The 18,705-nt window shown below is 41.7% G+C and overlaps 1 long non-coding RNA gene across 2 annotated transcripts in view; it reads right to left on the bottom strand.

Moving 5' to 3' along the window:
• Positions 1-738: 738 nt before the first annotated feature.
• The window catches only part of LOC108386156 (uncharacterized), a 48,971-nt gene continuing 31,004 nt past the window's right edge, over positions 739-18,705 (bottom strand). For both annotated transcript variants that reach the window (XR_012120930.1, XR_005062345.2), the window contains one exon: positions 739-12,123. This is a non-coding gene — a long non-coding RNA (uncharacterized lncRNA). The remainder of the gene's footprint in view (positions 12,124-18,705) is intronic.

The following is an 18,705-nucleotide window of genomic DNA, read 5'->3' as shown; positions in this document are numbered from 1 at the left end:
CAATATAAACCTGGCATTAGGCTCAGGAGTCAGAAGTATCTTAGCCCATCAAGATGCCATGCTGACGAGGTGACACGTTCCACCAGATTTCCTACAGGCAGATGGCACATTCTGGGCAGACACAGAAATCAAGGACCATTTACAAGTTGTGGTGTAAAATGTGGGATGCAGTATGTGTTTCCATCTTGCTGTAAATCCTCACAAGATGGTACTTTCTTCTAAATTGCAGCCCCAATTCCCAGGCTGGAATTTTTAAATGATTTCCAAGCACTGAGCTTAATGTACAGCATTGCCAGGCCAGGCAGCACTTAAAACAATTAAAAATGATCACAGATAGCAATGAAAAACAATCAGGTAGCTCTCCAGGTGCAAACAGGGAGACGTCTCTGAGATACAGCATTAAATGAAAATCACATGGTGCATATTATATGTAGGCATACTGTTTACATTTTCTGGAAGACTACACAAGAAGGTATTACAATGATTACCTTTGGGGAGAGGAACTAGAGGTAGATGGTAGAACAGAGAAGGGAGGCTTTCAGTTTTTATTTCACACATCTTAGGCTTCGAATATGTTGCCACATAGGTAGATTATCTCTCAAATTAAAAAAAAATATCCACTATCATGAACAATTCATAATAGAAAAGATACTTTACAACAAACAAGTGGGAAGGCATAGTAAATAGGCCATACAAAATGAAGAAGGGTACCTTATAAATAAAGCATTGTCCATCCATTGAAGTTCCAATTAGCTGGAAACAAAAAGCCTAACAGAAAACAAACAAACATAAATGAAGAGAGATTTTTCCCCAAAAAAGTTATCATAGTAAATAATTGTTTGCATAGTTCCAAACGTCCATTCCAAGATGGTAATGGTTTTGCAGCCTGTCTGGATGTTGATATTGCTAATAGATGTGGATAGAGAGCAGGGCTAGGATATGATTTCTATTTGCTGGCCTTTCCCTGAGCGATGGGGTGACCCTCCAGAGATGATGCCCCACTAGGGGCCTCCTAAGAAGGACAGTGACCCTCTTGTCTGTTTAGTAAGACCCTCCACCTTCCATAACACATAACTGCTGGGGTGGGATATCATGTATGTGTGTGCACACCCGCTCTTTTCAGGCAAATCCTGCCTGGAAAAGGAGCATCAAAGGATGACAAGAGATGTGGAGCTGCAGAATCAGAGATAAAAGGGACCAAATTTTACTAGCAATCACTGCAAATATCCAACTTGCATAAGTGAAGCCAATTACTGTATTATTGCCTCCTTTTGCACTGTGCACAGTAGGGATGTCACTGGATAATGGTTTGCATGTAGAGTTAATCACTTTGATGCATTTCTGACTGATCCCAGCAAATTATGTTTTGGTTCCACTATATTAAACACAAGAGCCGGGGATTATCATTAATAAATCTAAGGCACAGCATGCATAAATCTTGAATAAATCAAATATCAATTACATAGGCAGTATCTCCTGACATCTGCTTTCATCAAATAATATATTTGAAATAGGTGTTATTCCAATTTGTTAAAGCCAAAGGGATGTTCCTTCAGGGATCACAGACCCTGGACCCCAAAGAGGAAAGCGTCTGGGTGGTTGCTGGAGAGCCCCTCCGTGGCACTCAGTTTTAATCTGTGACCACATGAGGTCCAGAGGGAAAGCTGTCTTGCTGAGGACAGTGCTTCCGGCTTCCGTGCCATTTTCATGTAGGTATTTTTAAGTGAAGCAGGAGACATTAAAGAGAGAAAGGAAAATTTCTTAGAGTCTAGCTGTCAGATATAGAAAACAGGCAGTTGAGGTGGTACAAGGTGACTAACTAGGTGCAAGGAGGCAAATCCCTTCAGATGTGAGGAAGGAAGGACAATTTATGAATGCAAAGGCCTCTGAAAAGGAGAGGTTATGAGGACAGCATATAGGATTCATTCAAGGAGAAGCACAGGTAGGGGTTGTGGGGAAAGACTGACACACTAAAGGCGGACTTCCCCGTCACGGAACGCCAGGCATTGGGAAGCCTCTAGGTGGGAAACCACCTCCTCTTCTAATCCCACAACCTCCCCTACACGGGCACACGCAGTGCTTCTCGCTGCTGATGGATGCAAAGTTAACCACATGTGTAAGGCCACACAACTCTCAAATTGTGTGGATTTAACAGGATTTAAGTTTGGATCTATTTGATTACGCTCCCTGGTGCTGCGGTGGTGGTAGTGGGGGAGGGTGTGTGTGTGTGTTCAAACAGAAAAAACATGAATGTGCGTGGGGCATGGGATAGGAAGGGAGGCACTGAGAATATGCATTTTAGAAAGGCCTGATGTGTGTGGAAGTCACCCATCAAGGCAGAGGAGGGAGTGTCTCTGCGACATCACACTCCTTGCGTGCGGCCCGCTGGCAGGAGGTTGGCACCCTCACTCTCTGTGGTGGTTTTTCAGGTCTCCTTTAGGGCCTCTTCAAGGAACTTTCTAGGGTTAAACTCATTCTCAGAGAGGGTGGAGCTGGTTAGGAAATGTTCTTCAGGGCACTGGCTCATCACGACAGGCACACTGATTGCCTCATACATACTCTTCGGGCAGAGGAGTCCAGACGAGAAGTGGAATAGGCCTGAGCTGCACACCTGAAACCATCCCAGGGCCTCTGCGAAGGGTGGGGACGGCACTTCAGAGGTGGGTGGAGTATTTCACAAACTGCTTGTCCCAACCTGAAAATGCTGGCCTGACAAAGAACTTCAGAATTCCTTTACCATTTCTTTTATCATGCTTGGCATCAAAAGTAAGTCAAAAAAGCAAAATGCAGGCTCCCAAAGCTGGGCTATCCGGGACCCCCTAGGTTTACACTTTCAAAGCAGAGGTAAGCTGCAGTCAAGGCCATCTCTTTTTAGTCCAAGGATCCCGTGAGATGATTCAGGGGAAGCACTTCAAGGAAGCCGAGTAGAAAGGGCTCTCAGGTTTCATTAGGCCACAGCTCTCCTGCATACCGAGCTGCACCACATCAGACCTGCTGGGCCCCTCACCACATACTTCCTCCTTTCTGCACTCTGCTTTCTTTATCCCAGCCTACACTGGGATATTGAGAACACTCAATTGTTAACAGATAAGTAAAAACTGATGTGATGTCACTGTAGAGATGAGCATATATATTCAGAATTGCAGATACACTTACATTCTACATTACATATAGGTATAGGTACTGAGTAGTTTAAAATATTTTTAGCATTTCAAAGCTAACTCTTGTGTTACTTTTCTTGGTCTCCAGGAAGATTGTAGGTTTTGGTCTGTTTTCTGTTGGATTTTCTAATCAGTATCATCCAGGATCAATCACAAGAGCACCTTCAGAAAGCATATCTGACTCAGGTTGGATAATAGGCGTCATCTTGGCAATTTTGTAGCCTAAAAGAGGCTTTCAGGCTACAAAATTGCTATTCAGCAATCATGCAAATCTGGCCAAAACAGTATTATCTAATGTCAAGGAACAAAATAAGCCTCAGTCTATCTCCCTTTTGCATCAGGGACCCCCAAACACACACACACACACGTTCTATAAACACAGCAGACACATGGGGCTAAGGGGAAGGAGGGAGGAACCAGAAACCTCTCTCTCCATGGGGCCCCCGCACCATGAAGTTTTCTCCACACAGTTTGATTTTGCGCCTGGAAACATCTCCTTTTACACCAGCTCCACAGCCTTGATGGTGCTTCTCTGAGCTCGAAGGAAAAAGAAAAACTACATTCATTAGCTTTCAATTTTAAAATGGAGTTTTTGCACATCTGCTAGGGAAAATATGGCAGGCCCTGGATTATGGGATAGACAGCACTGGCAGATAACAATCAGGATCACTGGAAAAGCAACTGAAGGAGGAACAGGAAACAATCATGTCTTATTAAAATAATACATCATCTTTAAGGAGAAGAGAAACTGAAAATAGAAGGGTTAGAAATCACCCAGGAATGTTTAATGCCATGTGTGCACACTGTGTGTGTGTATACAGTGTGAGAAAAAAAAGATTTCACATAATCTGGTTGTTGGCTTTAGTCACAGCTACAAGTAATAATCCTATCAGAAAGACCACTGAGAAAGTGGATTCTAAGGTCTCTGTGCAACATTGCCCTACAAGGCATTATTTGCCATATGTTTCTTGGCCCTCCTGGGAAACTGGCCCTTAGAACATAAAGCTAAATGTGAATAATTTTGAATGTAAACTCTGTTGGCATTAAGGATGAGTCATCAGGTGCCATGGGTGGTGACTGCAGAAATTTAAATAACAGTGCATATTTTTTTAAATCACAGTTTATATTCAAAAAGGATACACTGATATAAAAATATACTGAAGATCTGAAAAGATAACTGATGTACAAAACCCATTCACTCACTCATTCTATTCAGCAAATACTGTAAGAAATGTTTTTTGACTGCTTTCTTCCAGACCAGGGACTGAGGATATAGGAGGTACAAGTGAGAAATATCATCATCCAAATAAATGTGTCAAGGTCAGATAACCAGGATGACACAAATCCTACATATTCCTGTACATAAGTGACAGGCCAAGCAAGAACAAACTAGAAGGTCTAGAGTTCTTGACCTCAACTTTCTAGTTCTACAGTCAACTTTCCTACATGTGATTTTTGAACAGGCTACTTAACCTAAGCTTTTAGCAGTCTTAACCATAGGGGTTGGATTATATGGTCTCAGAATGTCAATGATTTAGAAATCCTTTCTTAAGAAGCCTTCTGATTCTCATGAAACCAAAGAATATCAGTTAATTTGAAAATAAAATTGGAAAGGATGAAGCCACTACTTATCAAGGGGGCAAAGTTGGGCACGGTTTTGGTTGTTTACATCTGTATCTTGTTACAAAAGTCTCCACGTCACTGTGTGTTGTTATGTCTCTGTGCAACCCCAAGTGTTTGTCTGCTTTGGAAAGGTCAGAGATGGCTGTCCCAAAAACCCCTTTGATCCTCTATCACCATATCCAATCAGCCTGCCTCGTCGGTGAGGACTCGGGAGCAGAAAGAGTACGAACTCTGCTGTTGTGTGGTTGCGCATATAACTTACTGAAGATTCCCACATGCACATCTGTGTTTTGCAATAATTTTTTGAGAGCAATTTTATTTTCAGATATTGCTGGCACATTGCCAGTTATCCTGATAGCAAAAGCCACATTGTTCCAACACATAGTCAGCACAAAGAGGCGCACACACACACACAATCCATGTTTAAAATTTGTGTTTCCTTAGTGTTTTTCCCCTAGGCAACGCAGATTCATTTCATCATCTTGCTACAACCTTAGCAAGCTTTCAACACAACAGGGTCATTTAGGAATAATTATGTGAGCATGTGTGAATGAACCAGGCACTCTGGTGATACACACATAGTATAAGAGTAAGAAAAATCACATTGCACCCATTCACTTTACCTTGTGGTATATGCTTGAGCTTAGCAGCATTTTGCCTGGCTGAGCAGAAAGCAAATTGGATTTTTGGCTTCCTCCGAAATATTACAGCAGAAATACTGCCTACCTTTCAGCATCTCAAGACACCAACCTGAAGGTTCCTTGTTCCCAACTCCATTATGCAGACAGCACATGTCTCACCAGTCCTTTCCTCCCAATTCTTCTTGTTCTTATTGGCCAGCCCTGGACAGTTTATTTCCAGGGCTTAGTGAAGAACACTAACTTCACTTACTTATTCCCTGTGCATTCTCTGGGAAGAAAACAGATTGGAAAAACAGAGCTGTGAGTTCATAGTCTAGGGTATTTTCCAATATGGCTTGTTTTCTTCTGGACCCTATGGGGGTTAGATGATTTTCTAACCATCCAGATTAAAACAGGAGTGCTACTAATTTGGCAGAGGCTCTGTAGCACCATTTCATTTTATGAAGCTGCTGTGTGTTAAGAGGCAGAACCCAGATTAAGGGCAGTTTGGCCTAGCTAATTCAATAACAAATGGTATCCATACGTGTACCACACTGTTTGCCCTCTGAATGTTGTTATTTACTGACATTGTCCTGTACAAAAGCATAGGGACTGGATTCTCCAGTCAGGGAGACATTTTTGGGGCATGTCTTTGCGGCTGTGAGCAAGTAGTTTCACCAAATGCTGTGACTCTGGGCCCTCATTACCAACCCCTAAAAAATATGGTGACCATTTAGTTGGCATCCATAACTCTGATGATTAAGAATGATGAACCCTATATAAAATCAGTGTTTCCACTTAACTCATTCATTCCAGGTACTGTTTTCCCAAGCCTGAGCCAAATACAGTCTGCATCAAATTCAGATGTGGGGGACACACTTGTTAAAAAATTCTGATTTCTTGGCCCCATTCTAGATCTACCAAATCAGTGTATCAGAAAAGGACTGAGAGTCTGAATTTTTAAAGAATTCCCCTATGTGATTCTTTATACTCTTTAAAGTTTGAGAAATACTGCTGTCAGATGATGGACAAACTAGAGTTCCTAAACAATCAGGGTCCCAACTTTAAAGGAAAATGCCAAGAGCAGGAGAATTACTGCAAATGTAGTCTCACACCTTCGTAAGTTCTCATTCTTTGCTATTCAAAGTGTAGTGGTTGGACCAGCTGTGTCAGCATCAACTGGGAACCTATTAGAAATATGGAATCTCAGGCCCTAATCAAAACTGCTGAATCAGAATCAACACATAACAACACCTACAGATTTGTGAGCACATTAGATTTAGATTTTGAGAAACATCATTCTAAATGACTTACAAATCCTATCATCACATTTGCTTTAGATTTAGAAGTTTCATCCTTCTCTTCCCTAGGTCCCCCAAGCCCAAGAAGATGAAACAATGTCAACCAGTAAGATTTGGATACAGTGAGTAAAATCCAAGTGATTTGTTCCTTTATGACAGACGGATTACTGTGTAATAACTTGACTATATATAGAGAAAAGAGAGCTAAAGATGTCTTTTGGCCCAGCACTTTGCCTCCTATTAGACTCATCAGTGGCAGATGCTCCAGGAAGCTATCAGTGTAAGTTTAAGGAAGCTCAGTTTAAGGAAGACATTCCAACAGTGGAGCCATTTTAAGAGGGAATAGGGTTGCTCTGAGAGGGGGTAAGTTTCTCATCCATGGAGGAGTTCAATCCAAGGCTGGATAATTATTATAAATGAGTAATTTGTAGAGGGGATACAAACACAAGGTTAGTGGTTAATGTAGGTGACTTTTACACTTGAGATTATTTGATTCAACATTCATAGCAGCCTTATGTTCCAAATTTTATATATATATATATATACAAACACACACACACATGTATACACATATGTACATATATATGCCAATATGTTGTATATGACTGAATAGTATTTATGCTTAAATTTCTCTAAGATTGTTCATCTTAAGAAATCCATTAATCAAGAAATCAATCTTTTTTTCAGACCAAGAGTTTGAGAACAAGATATGAACTGTACATAGCTTGTGGACAAAAAAATAATAATAATCACAACCATTCTTGGGTGGCATTTGTTTCGGGTTCCTTTCCCAGTCCATTCATCATTCATTAAAAAGATCATTTGTCCAGCCCTACTATGTGCTCTGAGAGTAGGGAGGACAGAGCCAAAGTGCTGAGTCTATCTGGCAGCAGGGCCAGAACTCCGAAGTTGTGTGGCCCTGTTACTTAATCTTTAAAGATCTCGGTTTTGTCATTTGCAAAATGAGTGGAATGATAGAAGCTGCCTCCCAGGATGGCTGTAAAGATAAATGAGTGAGAATATGTGAACCACTGAGAACAATGGCTGACATGTAATAAGTGCTCCTAAGTGTTAGCTTTTTTCTTCTTCCTCCTCCTCATCAATCCTATTGTTATTCCAGGTCTGGGGGACATAAAATAAATAGGACAGGACCTCTTTTCTCTGAAGGTGCACAGTCTAACTAAAGAAAGCATGAGTAAACAAGGGAAGAGGGGAAGAGGGGATTGGTGTAATGGGGGCTGGTGCCTCGAGCTCTGACTGGGAGAGTCTGGAGAGGGACCCCAGGAAAGGCGGATTGTGAGTTGGGTTTTGGCAAACGTGGGGGTATTTTCCAGGTGGAGAAGGGAGAGCATGGTCCCAGGCTGAAGGAAGAGTCCTCTCTGGTTAGCAGTCCTGATGCCGCCTTCATTAAGTTGGCCTCGCTCCCTCCTGTTCAGTTGGAACCTGTTTTTCTGCTTAGCCCTGTCTCTTGGCCTCATGCTGCGGACTCTCCTAGTCACCCCAACGGTCCTGGAGAGCTCCTCTGGGGACATCCTGGGGCACGTTAGAGCTCGGAAAGCAGAGCCACATTCCCAAAAAGGGTGGTGCAGCCAAGAGGGGAGAGGCGGCAGTATTTTTCCAAGAAAGTGATGAGGCCAATTGCATTAGAGGGTGGGTAAGGTTCCTCCAAGAAAGCAAAAGGAATAAAGAAAACAACATTTTTTTTCTCTAACATCTGCACACCAACCCACCTCCACCACCCATGGGTAATGTGGCTGAGCCTGGTCTCCCTACCAGTCTTTCTACCAAATACTCAGATCTCTGAAAATGATGCCAAATGGTAACATTTTCTTGTTACCTGTGGTTCATACCATTTTAGTGTGGCGTATTGCCAGTTCAGTGCAGTATAATGCCTATTCGTAACATCTCTGTCTCTACTACCCTTTTCATCATGCCCTCCTTTGGAAAGTAACAGCAAAGACCTTTCACTGGTTTTACTTACTTGAGGAGGTATTCTTTGAATAGCGTTGTTTTTCATAGCCCAAATTTTGCCTCCAGCATGACTTACCTAGGTGCAGGTGGGAAATAAGACCATTGGGCCAGAGGAGAACAGAAGTATGGTGTGACAGCAACAGGAACATCTGTGACTATCAGAGTGACACCCCCCACCAAACCCACACTGGAACCAAGAGGCACCACATTCCCCTGACCCCTCATCCACACCCTCTCAACTCCTGTGTGTCTCCAGTGCCCTAAATAAAAAGGAGAGGGGTGTTGGGAAGCAGCAGGTCAATTCTATTTCAGGCCATGTCCACAAGGGGTTTCCTTCATGGCCGCCTTGCTGACAGGGCTTTCTGTACTGTTTGCATTCAGTTCAGCCCAGACTAAGCATATCCTGAGCTAGGAAGTAGGAAGTGGCTGGCTGACCGTGGGGCGGGAAGGAGAATGTACAAGGAAGGTGGGGAGGTGGGTGTTGTTTCTAATAAAAATGGACACACTGCAGCTGTAGCCTAGCCGCCATACTACGTAACTGCGATCTAAGGCTCATCCAGGTTTCACATATAGGCTATTGGAATCCAGGTAATTGAATCACTTGTGAAAAGAGACTTAAATTAAGATGAATCCAGAACAGAATTCCCTTTGGCATGTTCCCCTGGCAAAACTATCAAGTGAAAATCTAAAAATTGTAGAGACTATAAAAACATCATTGGAGCCACTTTTACAGCAAACCTTTTACTCCCTATCATTCACAATCACTGTTGCAAATTGTTGTTTGTTAAATATTTGTTGGATTCATTTCTCAATTGGTAGAAATTAGTTTGGGTGTAGTCACAGCTATGTCTCCACTCTCTGAGTGCTGGAGAGAAAAGAACACTCATTTGATCCAAGACATATAGATGAGAGACTCACCATTAACCTTGCTCTCAAGGAAGCTTCAAATGAAAGCATGAAAAAATATGATGAGTTTGGGCAAAAAGCCCATCCACAGCTATCTGAATGCCATAGCTGGGAATATGAGATACCTGATTTTCAGCACAAGGAAACACCATCTGAGAAACATACAGTATCACAATCTGGCTATATTTTATTCTCCCTTTCCATCAGTCTGGGATAAATCGTGTGTGTCAAGTTTGGCAAGCGTGGGTGAGCTAAATGGAGCTGTTAGCTGTCTTTTCAACATATTTATCTGTTTCATTGCCTGCTCTAGGATGTCTTTGTGATCGTTATATAGGGTTCACAGATAATAGACCATTTGAAATCCTCAATTAAAACTTAATCCTTAGATGTCAATAATAGTGTTTTATACAGAAGGTTACAATGAAAGCAGTGTCTTTTGTGTATATCATTAAAATGGAAAAAGCAAGAATAAGAAATGGCCTGAACATTTTCCAAAACAAGATGCTTGCCGCTCTCTCATAAGCCTTTGTCACTGTGATAAAATAATGGTTATATTTCAATATCCTGTGTGATTGACAAAGTCACATAAGATTTATAAGAAAAAAATTGCATAAAGTTTATCATCTTCCCACTTTAAATTCACTCACTATTGTTGGACTTTATTTTATATGAGAGAATTGACTGCAAAAGATGATTTTATTTTATGAAATTAACAATATGATCCAGGATCATAAGGGATTATGTATCTCATTCATATTGTTCTCAAGAACATCCACAAGGTTCCCAGAAATATAAAATAATGGAATGTATTTGTTGGTAGAGGGGCTGTTGAAGATGGAGAGACTGAAGTGAAAAAAATGTTTTAGCAAGCCATGAGTTTGGAGGAACCCTCTGTCCTATGTATGTATCAGGTAAATGATTTCACCAAAATAAATGTTTCAAGAAGGTGATGGTGATGTTGAAATTTCCTCTCCTACTGCCAGTATTACAGCATCAGTGAGACTGAAGAAGTTCTGTATATTATTCATCAGTAGAATGCTTATGCTATTTTTGGCATCTGCTTTCCCTTCCTCTTTATAATAATACCCCAGCTTTGGTCTGGATCTCTATTCCTCTACCATAAACTCCATGCTTCAATTCAGCTGACCCTATCTCCAGTCCAAGAAATGACACCTGATTAGCTTATGCCAATCAAGATATCCAATCCCAGAGCCCACAGTGATTGGGTCAAGATGGGCATGTGATAGAGTTTTCCCAGGGAGATGTCAGGAGACTCTCAGAGTTACTGCTCCTAGGCAAGAACTTTCTCAGCCTTCCACAGAGACTGTCTGAGGAGAATGTCCCTTCTTTTAGCAGTGTGTAATATGTCCATAAGGTCAAAAAGTATTGCAACATCTACTGCCATGAAGAATGAAATCTCTAAAGGGAAGAGAGTAGAATGGAGTGCATTGCAGAAAAAGAGTCCTTATCAATACATGTTTGAACCATATCTTGCTTCTGAACTTTTCAGTTACATGAACCAAAAAATTCCCTTTATCATTTAAATCAACTAAGTCCAGTTGAGACTATTAAAAATAGAGCATGAACAATTCTCTTTCAATATACCATGTATATGATATACTTGACCATTCAGACCACAGATCCATAAGCAGCTTCTAGTTGCACAGAACCCAAAGGGACATTGAAATTCTGTCATGACTGGTAGAACTGACACTCCTAGGGAGCCTACGTGATCCCACTGACATCCTTAGCAGGAAGGAAGAATGGGGTTCAGTCGCTACCCCAATCTTTGTGCCTTGTTCTCAATCGAAAATTGGCTTGAACCATAATAAAGCATGTTGAACAATCCACTTAAATTGGATGCCTCACCCATCATAAAAATTAACTGTTTTGTGCTTGGGGTTGTTTACACTGACCTACATAAGTCATGGGTCTGAATAATAGATTCCAGGGCTCTCACAACTCAGCTCTAATCTGCCTGTGTTTGAGTAATGGCCTTGCTTACAAAGTGAGTTTGTGGCTTCCTTTCTTTTTTTTTCCTCTTCATTCCCCATGTACCTTGAAAGCTGCCTTTTGGGTCAGAAATGTGCTTCCAAGTTTGAAGCATCAGGCAGCAGAGAGAAGGAAGCAAAGGTCTCTGGGGAATTTGCAGTTTAATCATGAAAAGTCAGGGGAAGGTGCTCTGTAGGAAGTAGAGCTGAAGGACCACAGAAGGTCTGGTTCTCCAGCCCAGTGGGTGACAGAGGAGGGAGCTGGAGGGTAGACTTACTGTACATGCACCACAGAGTCACCCAGAGGCACTTCCCCTTCCGCGAAGCTCCAGGCACAGCCCCTCAGTGACCTCCAGGGACCCAGCTCTGCTAGGTCCTCATCTTGGAGCCATTGAGTCTCGTGCTATTTCACAGCTTCAGGGGTTGGTGGAAGAGCCACCAGGAGTGTGGGCTAAGTCACTGGAGGGGGCAGAATGGGCCTCCAGAAAAGGGGCTCATGTGTTCCGTAGTCCAACTGCCTTTGTTCAAATCCAAGTGCCATCACCTCCACCTGTAAGATAAATCAGCACACCTCAGTAGGCCTTTCCTAGATATGGGTGTAGTCACCGTGCCCTCCTCAAACTACTACTGAAAGGATTAAATGGGATAATAAATTTAAAGTGTCAGGCCAGGACCAACTCATTCATTTTAACTGTTGCCATTGTTATGGAGAAAGAGCACAGGGCTCTCTGCTGAGAGAGCAGCAGGGGCTCCTACCTGTTCACCCTCACTGTACATCCCCAGGCCTGTCCCTTGAATCACACAAAGCCTGCTCTTCAGATTACCTGACCTGCTGCAAATATAGTTTCACTTTAAGAGCACAGGACATACTTATCTAATCTCATGCTGCTTTGCTATCAGTCAATTAGGTCCTTCTCCCAATAGGATTGTAAGGTCTTCCTAGATGAGGGCTCATGTTGTCCTCTACTGGACCACTCCTTCCCTGCACAGTCCAACCCCACTCCTGTATCCCTTCCCTCCTGCCCTACACGCAACTGGATATGTAACACATTATACACGATGCTGTAATGGTCTATTTTCATGTCTGTTTAAGATGAAAGACTGTGCCTCATGGACAGGTTATACAGCCAACACCCAGCATGGTGCCCATAGCATGGTAGATGGTAAATAAGTGTTTGTTGAGTGAATATGTGAATAAGTCAACAGTAAGTGCTATTATTGCATAAGATATATTTCTTAGGATACCCTTCTAGGTGGCGTGTGTGCATCCTGATGCCTTGGTTGGGGTAATCTGAGAATCCCCAGAAGAGTAAATCAGAAAGTAGTTATAGCTTGTGTGTCTCTCTGTTTCTGTCTCTCCACATCTCTCCAAATCCTTTCTCTTCCAGCCCCTATTTCTTGTGTATGTCTGTTTACTTGTCCAGAAGTTGGGGGGTTTCTATAGAAGGTACAGGTGACTCAGTAGGAGAAGATACAGGTGACTGGCTCTCGTGCTCCACACCTATCTAACTTATTTATCACAAATATTTATGGGTTCTTTCCTACATACTGTGTAACTGGATGGAGGGCACTAGACAATTTGGCTAGGCTTAGAAATAAGGGGTATCACTGTCCAAGGCCATTTTCAGACCAAAGGGTATATCCTAAACCAGACAAAGTGGGAGAGCCCACTGATCCTCGGGGAGAGTAATTTTTTGTAATTATGTAAAAGGACTTCATTCCTTCATGGCCACCTAATAACCTGACATGCATTGGTTTCCTTCCCAAGCAAACTGGATTGACTTCCACATAAAATGTGTGCAAGTCCCACATTTCACAACCCAATCAGGACTTCCTGCAAAATGATGCCACTGTTATTTTCTCCAACTATCTTGAGCATTCAAAAGGAAGGCCCAAGGAGATATAACGAATGAAGATGCAAAACTTAGAGTTTACATTTCCCCACTGTCAGAAAGACTGGTGCAAGTAACACATTAATCAGAATAAGCAAATAAAGCCATGTCTTCTCCTCGCATACCATTGGCTAGCAGGACTTGACTAGACGGGATATTTACACCAGGTTGCCCTGGGTTTACATGTGTCTGGAGCGTCTTTGCTCATTTAACCCTTCTGCTCCCTCTCTGCAGCACCCATTCATCCTCCTTGTGACCTGGTGATGTCTTTGGGTCGTCTTTGCTTACTACAGCCACACCTTTTGAGCCAAGTCCTTGGGAATTACTCCCTTTTTCCCTGGCCTTATCAATAATTAATACATTTTAATGTGCATGTATTTGATATATATTTACAAATCTGTCTAGCAGGAAAAACAGAGGGCCAGTTCTCACATTTACTTGGGACATTAAATTTTTACTTTTGACATTATCTTCAAATGATTATATACTGTTATTTGTCCATACAGTGTCATAGAGACACATAGGCAGGATTGAAAAAAAACATACAAATTGAACCCAGATTCCTATTACAGGGCCACACTGCCTTTAGGGTACCATATATTAATACATACCTTGTTAATAAATCCTATAATTATCTTTCAAATAATTTAGTTATATTTTATTTTTTATAAGAAATATTAATTTGTTAAATGTAAACATTAAAAACCTGTTACAATTCTTTGTAGCCCTGTTTTGACATATCTGCATTATATGTGAAGCCTCAAAAGAATAAGAAAAAGAAAGAATGGACAAGAGGTGGCCCCATCCTTTCTCACACTGAGTAGCCCTCATGTAGTTACGGCTCCAGGTCTCTTGGGCTGGGACTGGGACTTTTAAGAGGTTCTGTGCATTGTTTGTGAAAAAGCATGGCCCTTGGTTACAAAGGTCCCCCTGAAGTAAATGCCTGGAAAGCATGGGACCTAATATTGTTTTTCCTTTCCATTTTGTCCCATTCTTGTGCCTCCTCTCAGGACTCATGGAAAGCAGACAGCTAAGCTATTGTAAATAAGTAACTTGAATTATGTGATGTTGAGCCATCTTGCTTAAAAAAAAAAGATAATTCTGTGGACTCTAAAAGTAAATTGTAGACTATAATATAGGGAATTAGGCACTAAATTTCTATTAATTCATAAAAACTAAAATAGAATCCATTAAGAGTGGTGGGGTAGTGGTGCGAAAGGAGATGTAAATTATCCGTGATCATGCTTGAAATGCAAAACCTGATCGTGTTTGGCATCAGGCCAGCTACCATTAAAGTAATTATTTTTAATCATCAGCACTTGGTGACATGAATGCTCATATTTGTTGATTTACTGAGAAAAGCACTTTATATTGTAAATAAAAAGGATGGAAAATACACATTTGGATTTTAGAACAAATAATAATGATTCTGGCTTTTGGGGGGCCTTTCCTTTTAAAGTCATTTAAAAAACCTGTTTTCACATAGCTCAGACATACCTTTGGTATAAACATCAGTGGGGCCAGGTGTGAGCTTATTTTTATGTCCTATCATTGATGGGCTGGTTCTACTTTTACGTAAGGACTGGGAAAGAGGATTTCTGGTGATTTCACTAGTGGTATCCAAAGGAGACATAGAAAATAGCTATTACAGTGCACACTAAGAATACCATGAGCACCCTCAAAAACCTTGGGACAAATAATTACTTGTCTTCTACTTCAATTTGCCAGCATCTGCTGGGACTTGAAAGGTGAATCATATTCACCAAGGAGATGCAAGCCAGAGAGACATTCCCAGCAGGGCAAAGACACATGCAAAGGAATCTGGGAAACAGCACCGTAATGGAGGAGAGAGAAGCACCACAGTGGAAGGAAATGAGCTTGAGAAGAGACATGCTGGAAGGCATGGAAGCCCTTACATCCTGTGCAAGGAAGTGGACTCATCTCCTAAGTCAGTGGTTTTCTAACACAGGGGCTTTTATAAAATCTCCCCAGGTTGCTGAAAACGGCAAATGTCTAGGTTACCAACTCTACCCCTAAAGATTCAGATTCAGTTGTCCCAGGGCAGGGCCCAGGAACCTGCATTTTAACCAGCACAGTCTTGCACCACCTTTCCACATCTGTACTGCAGGCAGCCTTCATTTGAGCGACTTTGTTGTAAGAGTTGGGGAGCCCCTGAAGCACTGTGAACAGAGCAACAATCACTTTGTAGGCAGTCTGTAAAATGGACCACAGCAGGCAAGCTTGCAGGCAGGGAGCAGGAGCACAGGTCCTATAATGACTGGATTAGTGCCATAGTGCTGGAGGTGAGGCCGTGGGAACAAAGCTGAGAGACACTGGATGGGGGAGTCTGAGAGGATAGGAGGGCCAGTTACATATGGGGTTCAGGGGAAAGAGTCCTGGTTGCCACGGTACTTTGGTCCAGGTGAGTGCGGGAGGGGGGTGTGCTGTGAATTAAGACAGGAGGAAGAGGAGGGCTTTTCTCTTCTGTCTTCTGGGGATGGCTGGGATTGGGAAGGAACTCAGGGGGCTGATTGTACTTGTGGGACAGATATCACTTGATTCATCTGTGGACAACTTGAAGGGAGGCATGAGGTAGGTCTGAAGCTCAGAGACATGGTGTGAGCTGGAGGAACAAATTTGAGAGTCATCAGTTTATAATTAATAAGTAAATTCATGGGTGAGAAAGCGGTCTCCTGGGGGAAATGTGTAGAATGACTGGAAGGAACTTCACTTTTCATAGAATGAGAAAGATTGCAAGAAACCCACCAGCCTCTTGCCTCAGGAAAACCACTGCTCTTTAGTTTTCCTTTTCCTATCAACTTCCCATCTGCGGGCCCCCAAATGAAGCCTCACATTAGCGATTTGCAGCAGCAAGGATGAGGGCACCTGCTTGTTTTGATAGGAATGTTAATTGAATGAAGAACAGTGCCTTCCATTCCTTAACCCCTGAAAAGCACCTAGAAACCACCCCACCCCAATCTCCATAGGACCATCTACAACCTTTTTCTTCAATTTATCCACTTTTTCTTGACAATCCCTATTTAAGATGAATGATTGTTTAGATTTTTGTTTGCTTTGATGTGTTTGATTCATGGTATTTTTTTCCTATAATATCTGGACTTTGTTTCTTCTCATGTATTGTCATTTTATCTCAGTGACTTCCAACACTTTCAGTTTTATTTTTCTTTGATCATTACAATAGTAGTATTATAGATTTTTTTTTCATTTGATTAGGCACATTGGGCTAGCCTGGAAACCTGTTATCTGTCATAAATGTTCAAAAAGTATGTTTTGGGAACACAAGTAAACTGTAATTGCTGGCCACCAGCATGTAGGAGTATCATCATATATTGTTTTCTAAAATAATATGTTATTGTCTGCAAACTAACAGGGTTTGTAGGGTGTTTTTTAGACAAAATATTCTTTCTGAGGCAAAACAGCTTGATTTCACAGAAACATAATGCCTCATTAGGAAAACATATTTAGACAGAAGTGGCTGAGAAATGCAAGCATATGATTTAACCAGAGGATGTTAAGATTGGAAAGAAAATTCTACCTGCATTTTCCCATATGTGAAAACAGCATGGCCAAAGTCTGGGGAACAGGCTCCAGAGACCAAAAGGGGCCCCTATACTTACGGCTCCCACTAAATCCTTATGATGCTGCCTTCAAATCATTCTATTAAAATACTGAATTCCTACTCTCTAAACCCCAGTGGAGCTCCTGGGCCTGTGTTGAAGAAGAAAGGGGACTTATGCCTCACAAAGAACATTAAGCTCACATTTTTATCCTTTCATTTCCAAGTTCTCAGGCAAGAAGCCAGAACACTAATGTGAGCACTCAAAAGAGAAGTCTGACGGGAGGGCTGCAGGGAGGGAGATGGTTGTGAGGCGGGGGTGGACTTTACACAGTAAAGACTTGGCCTTCCAGAAGTCAGTGCTTCTCCTAACTTAGCCAACCTTCTGTGAGCTGAAGTACCATGATTTAGCTGAAGTACCATTATTTGCCTCAACACCAATATTTTCTGTGCTGTCTTTGGACTTAGGCATACTAATTGACCCAAATGTTTTGCAAGTACAGCTCCCCTTTCTGACTGAAAAATGAATCTAATGCCATATGTGGGTTTCAAATGTAACCCTGTGTATTAATTTTACTTACACTCTCTAAATGGCAAAAACACAAGTCACTCCCTCTTTTTTTTGCTGAGCATGACCTCAGCTGGGTAATGCCCTTGCATGGCTGTGTCTCTGAAGGGCATAATGCTTGGAACAGAGTTAGCACGACTCTCTCCTCGGCTTTCAGGTTGTGGTTTGCAAACAGCCCTGCAGTTAAGGTCAAACCTTCCGGCCTGGAGGGAGTCCACAGAGCTCTGTGATAAGTGGAGACAGGCATCAATTTTTTGTTTTATTTTATAATCATTTAACTTTTATTTTAAATATATTTTAGTTTCATCTTATTTTAAGGATCTCAAATCTGATGGCAGATTTTTTTACTCCTCTGATATATTCTTGACACGTAACTGGCAATTTTAGTCAGTTAAGCATCATACTTCTGTTACAGTCAACTAGAAATTACGTTGCTTAACCAAAGAATCTCAACAACAGAAAATCTCCTTCCTTTTTCCATCATTCCAGTCTATTTTCATCTTCCCTTCTCTTTTCTTGTTTCTTCTCTTCTTTTGCCTTCTGTGCATGTGAGAGAGAGTGTGTGCGAGAGTGTGTGCATGTATGTGTGTAAAAACAAAAACCAATCTGCCGAAGTTTTCAGCTCTCAGGTTTATTGAGGTATAATTTACATATAATAAGATTCATCCTTTCTAGATGTACAGATCACTGCGTTTTGGGAAACATACAGTTGTATAACAGTCAAGATATAAAGTATTTAAATCATCCCCAAATTTTCCTCATGCTCCATTAAGGTCAATGACCTCTCCCTACCCCTAACCCCAGCTAACCTTTTTGCAGTTTCAGAGTTGCGCCTTTTCCACAGTATCATATAGATGGAATCATACAGTGTATAACCCTGTGAATCTGACTTGTTTCACTTAGCATAATGCTTTTGAGACTCACCCATGTCGTTCCACATATCAGCGTCTTTATACTGGTGAGTACAGTCCCACTGTATGCATATACCATCACTCATTTGTCTATTGATGGACATGTGGCTTGTTTCCAGTTTGGGGAATTTGTGAATCAAGTTTCTGTAAACATCTGCACTCAAATCTTTGTGTCCACAGCTTA

The sequence above is a fragment of the Manis javanica genome, chromosome 1, assembly GCF_040802235.1.
Source record: "Manis javanica isolate MJ-LG chromosome 1, MJ_LKY, whole genome shotgun sequence".
NCBI lineage: Eukaryota > Metazoa > Chordata > Mammalia > Pholidota > Manidae > Manis > Manis javanica.
The sequence above is the reverse complement of the archived record's forward strand: the minus strand, read 5'-3'. Positions and strand labels throughout refer to the sequence as shown.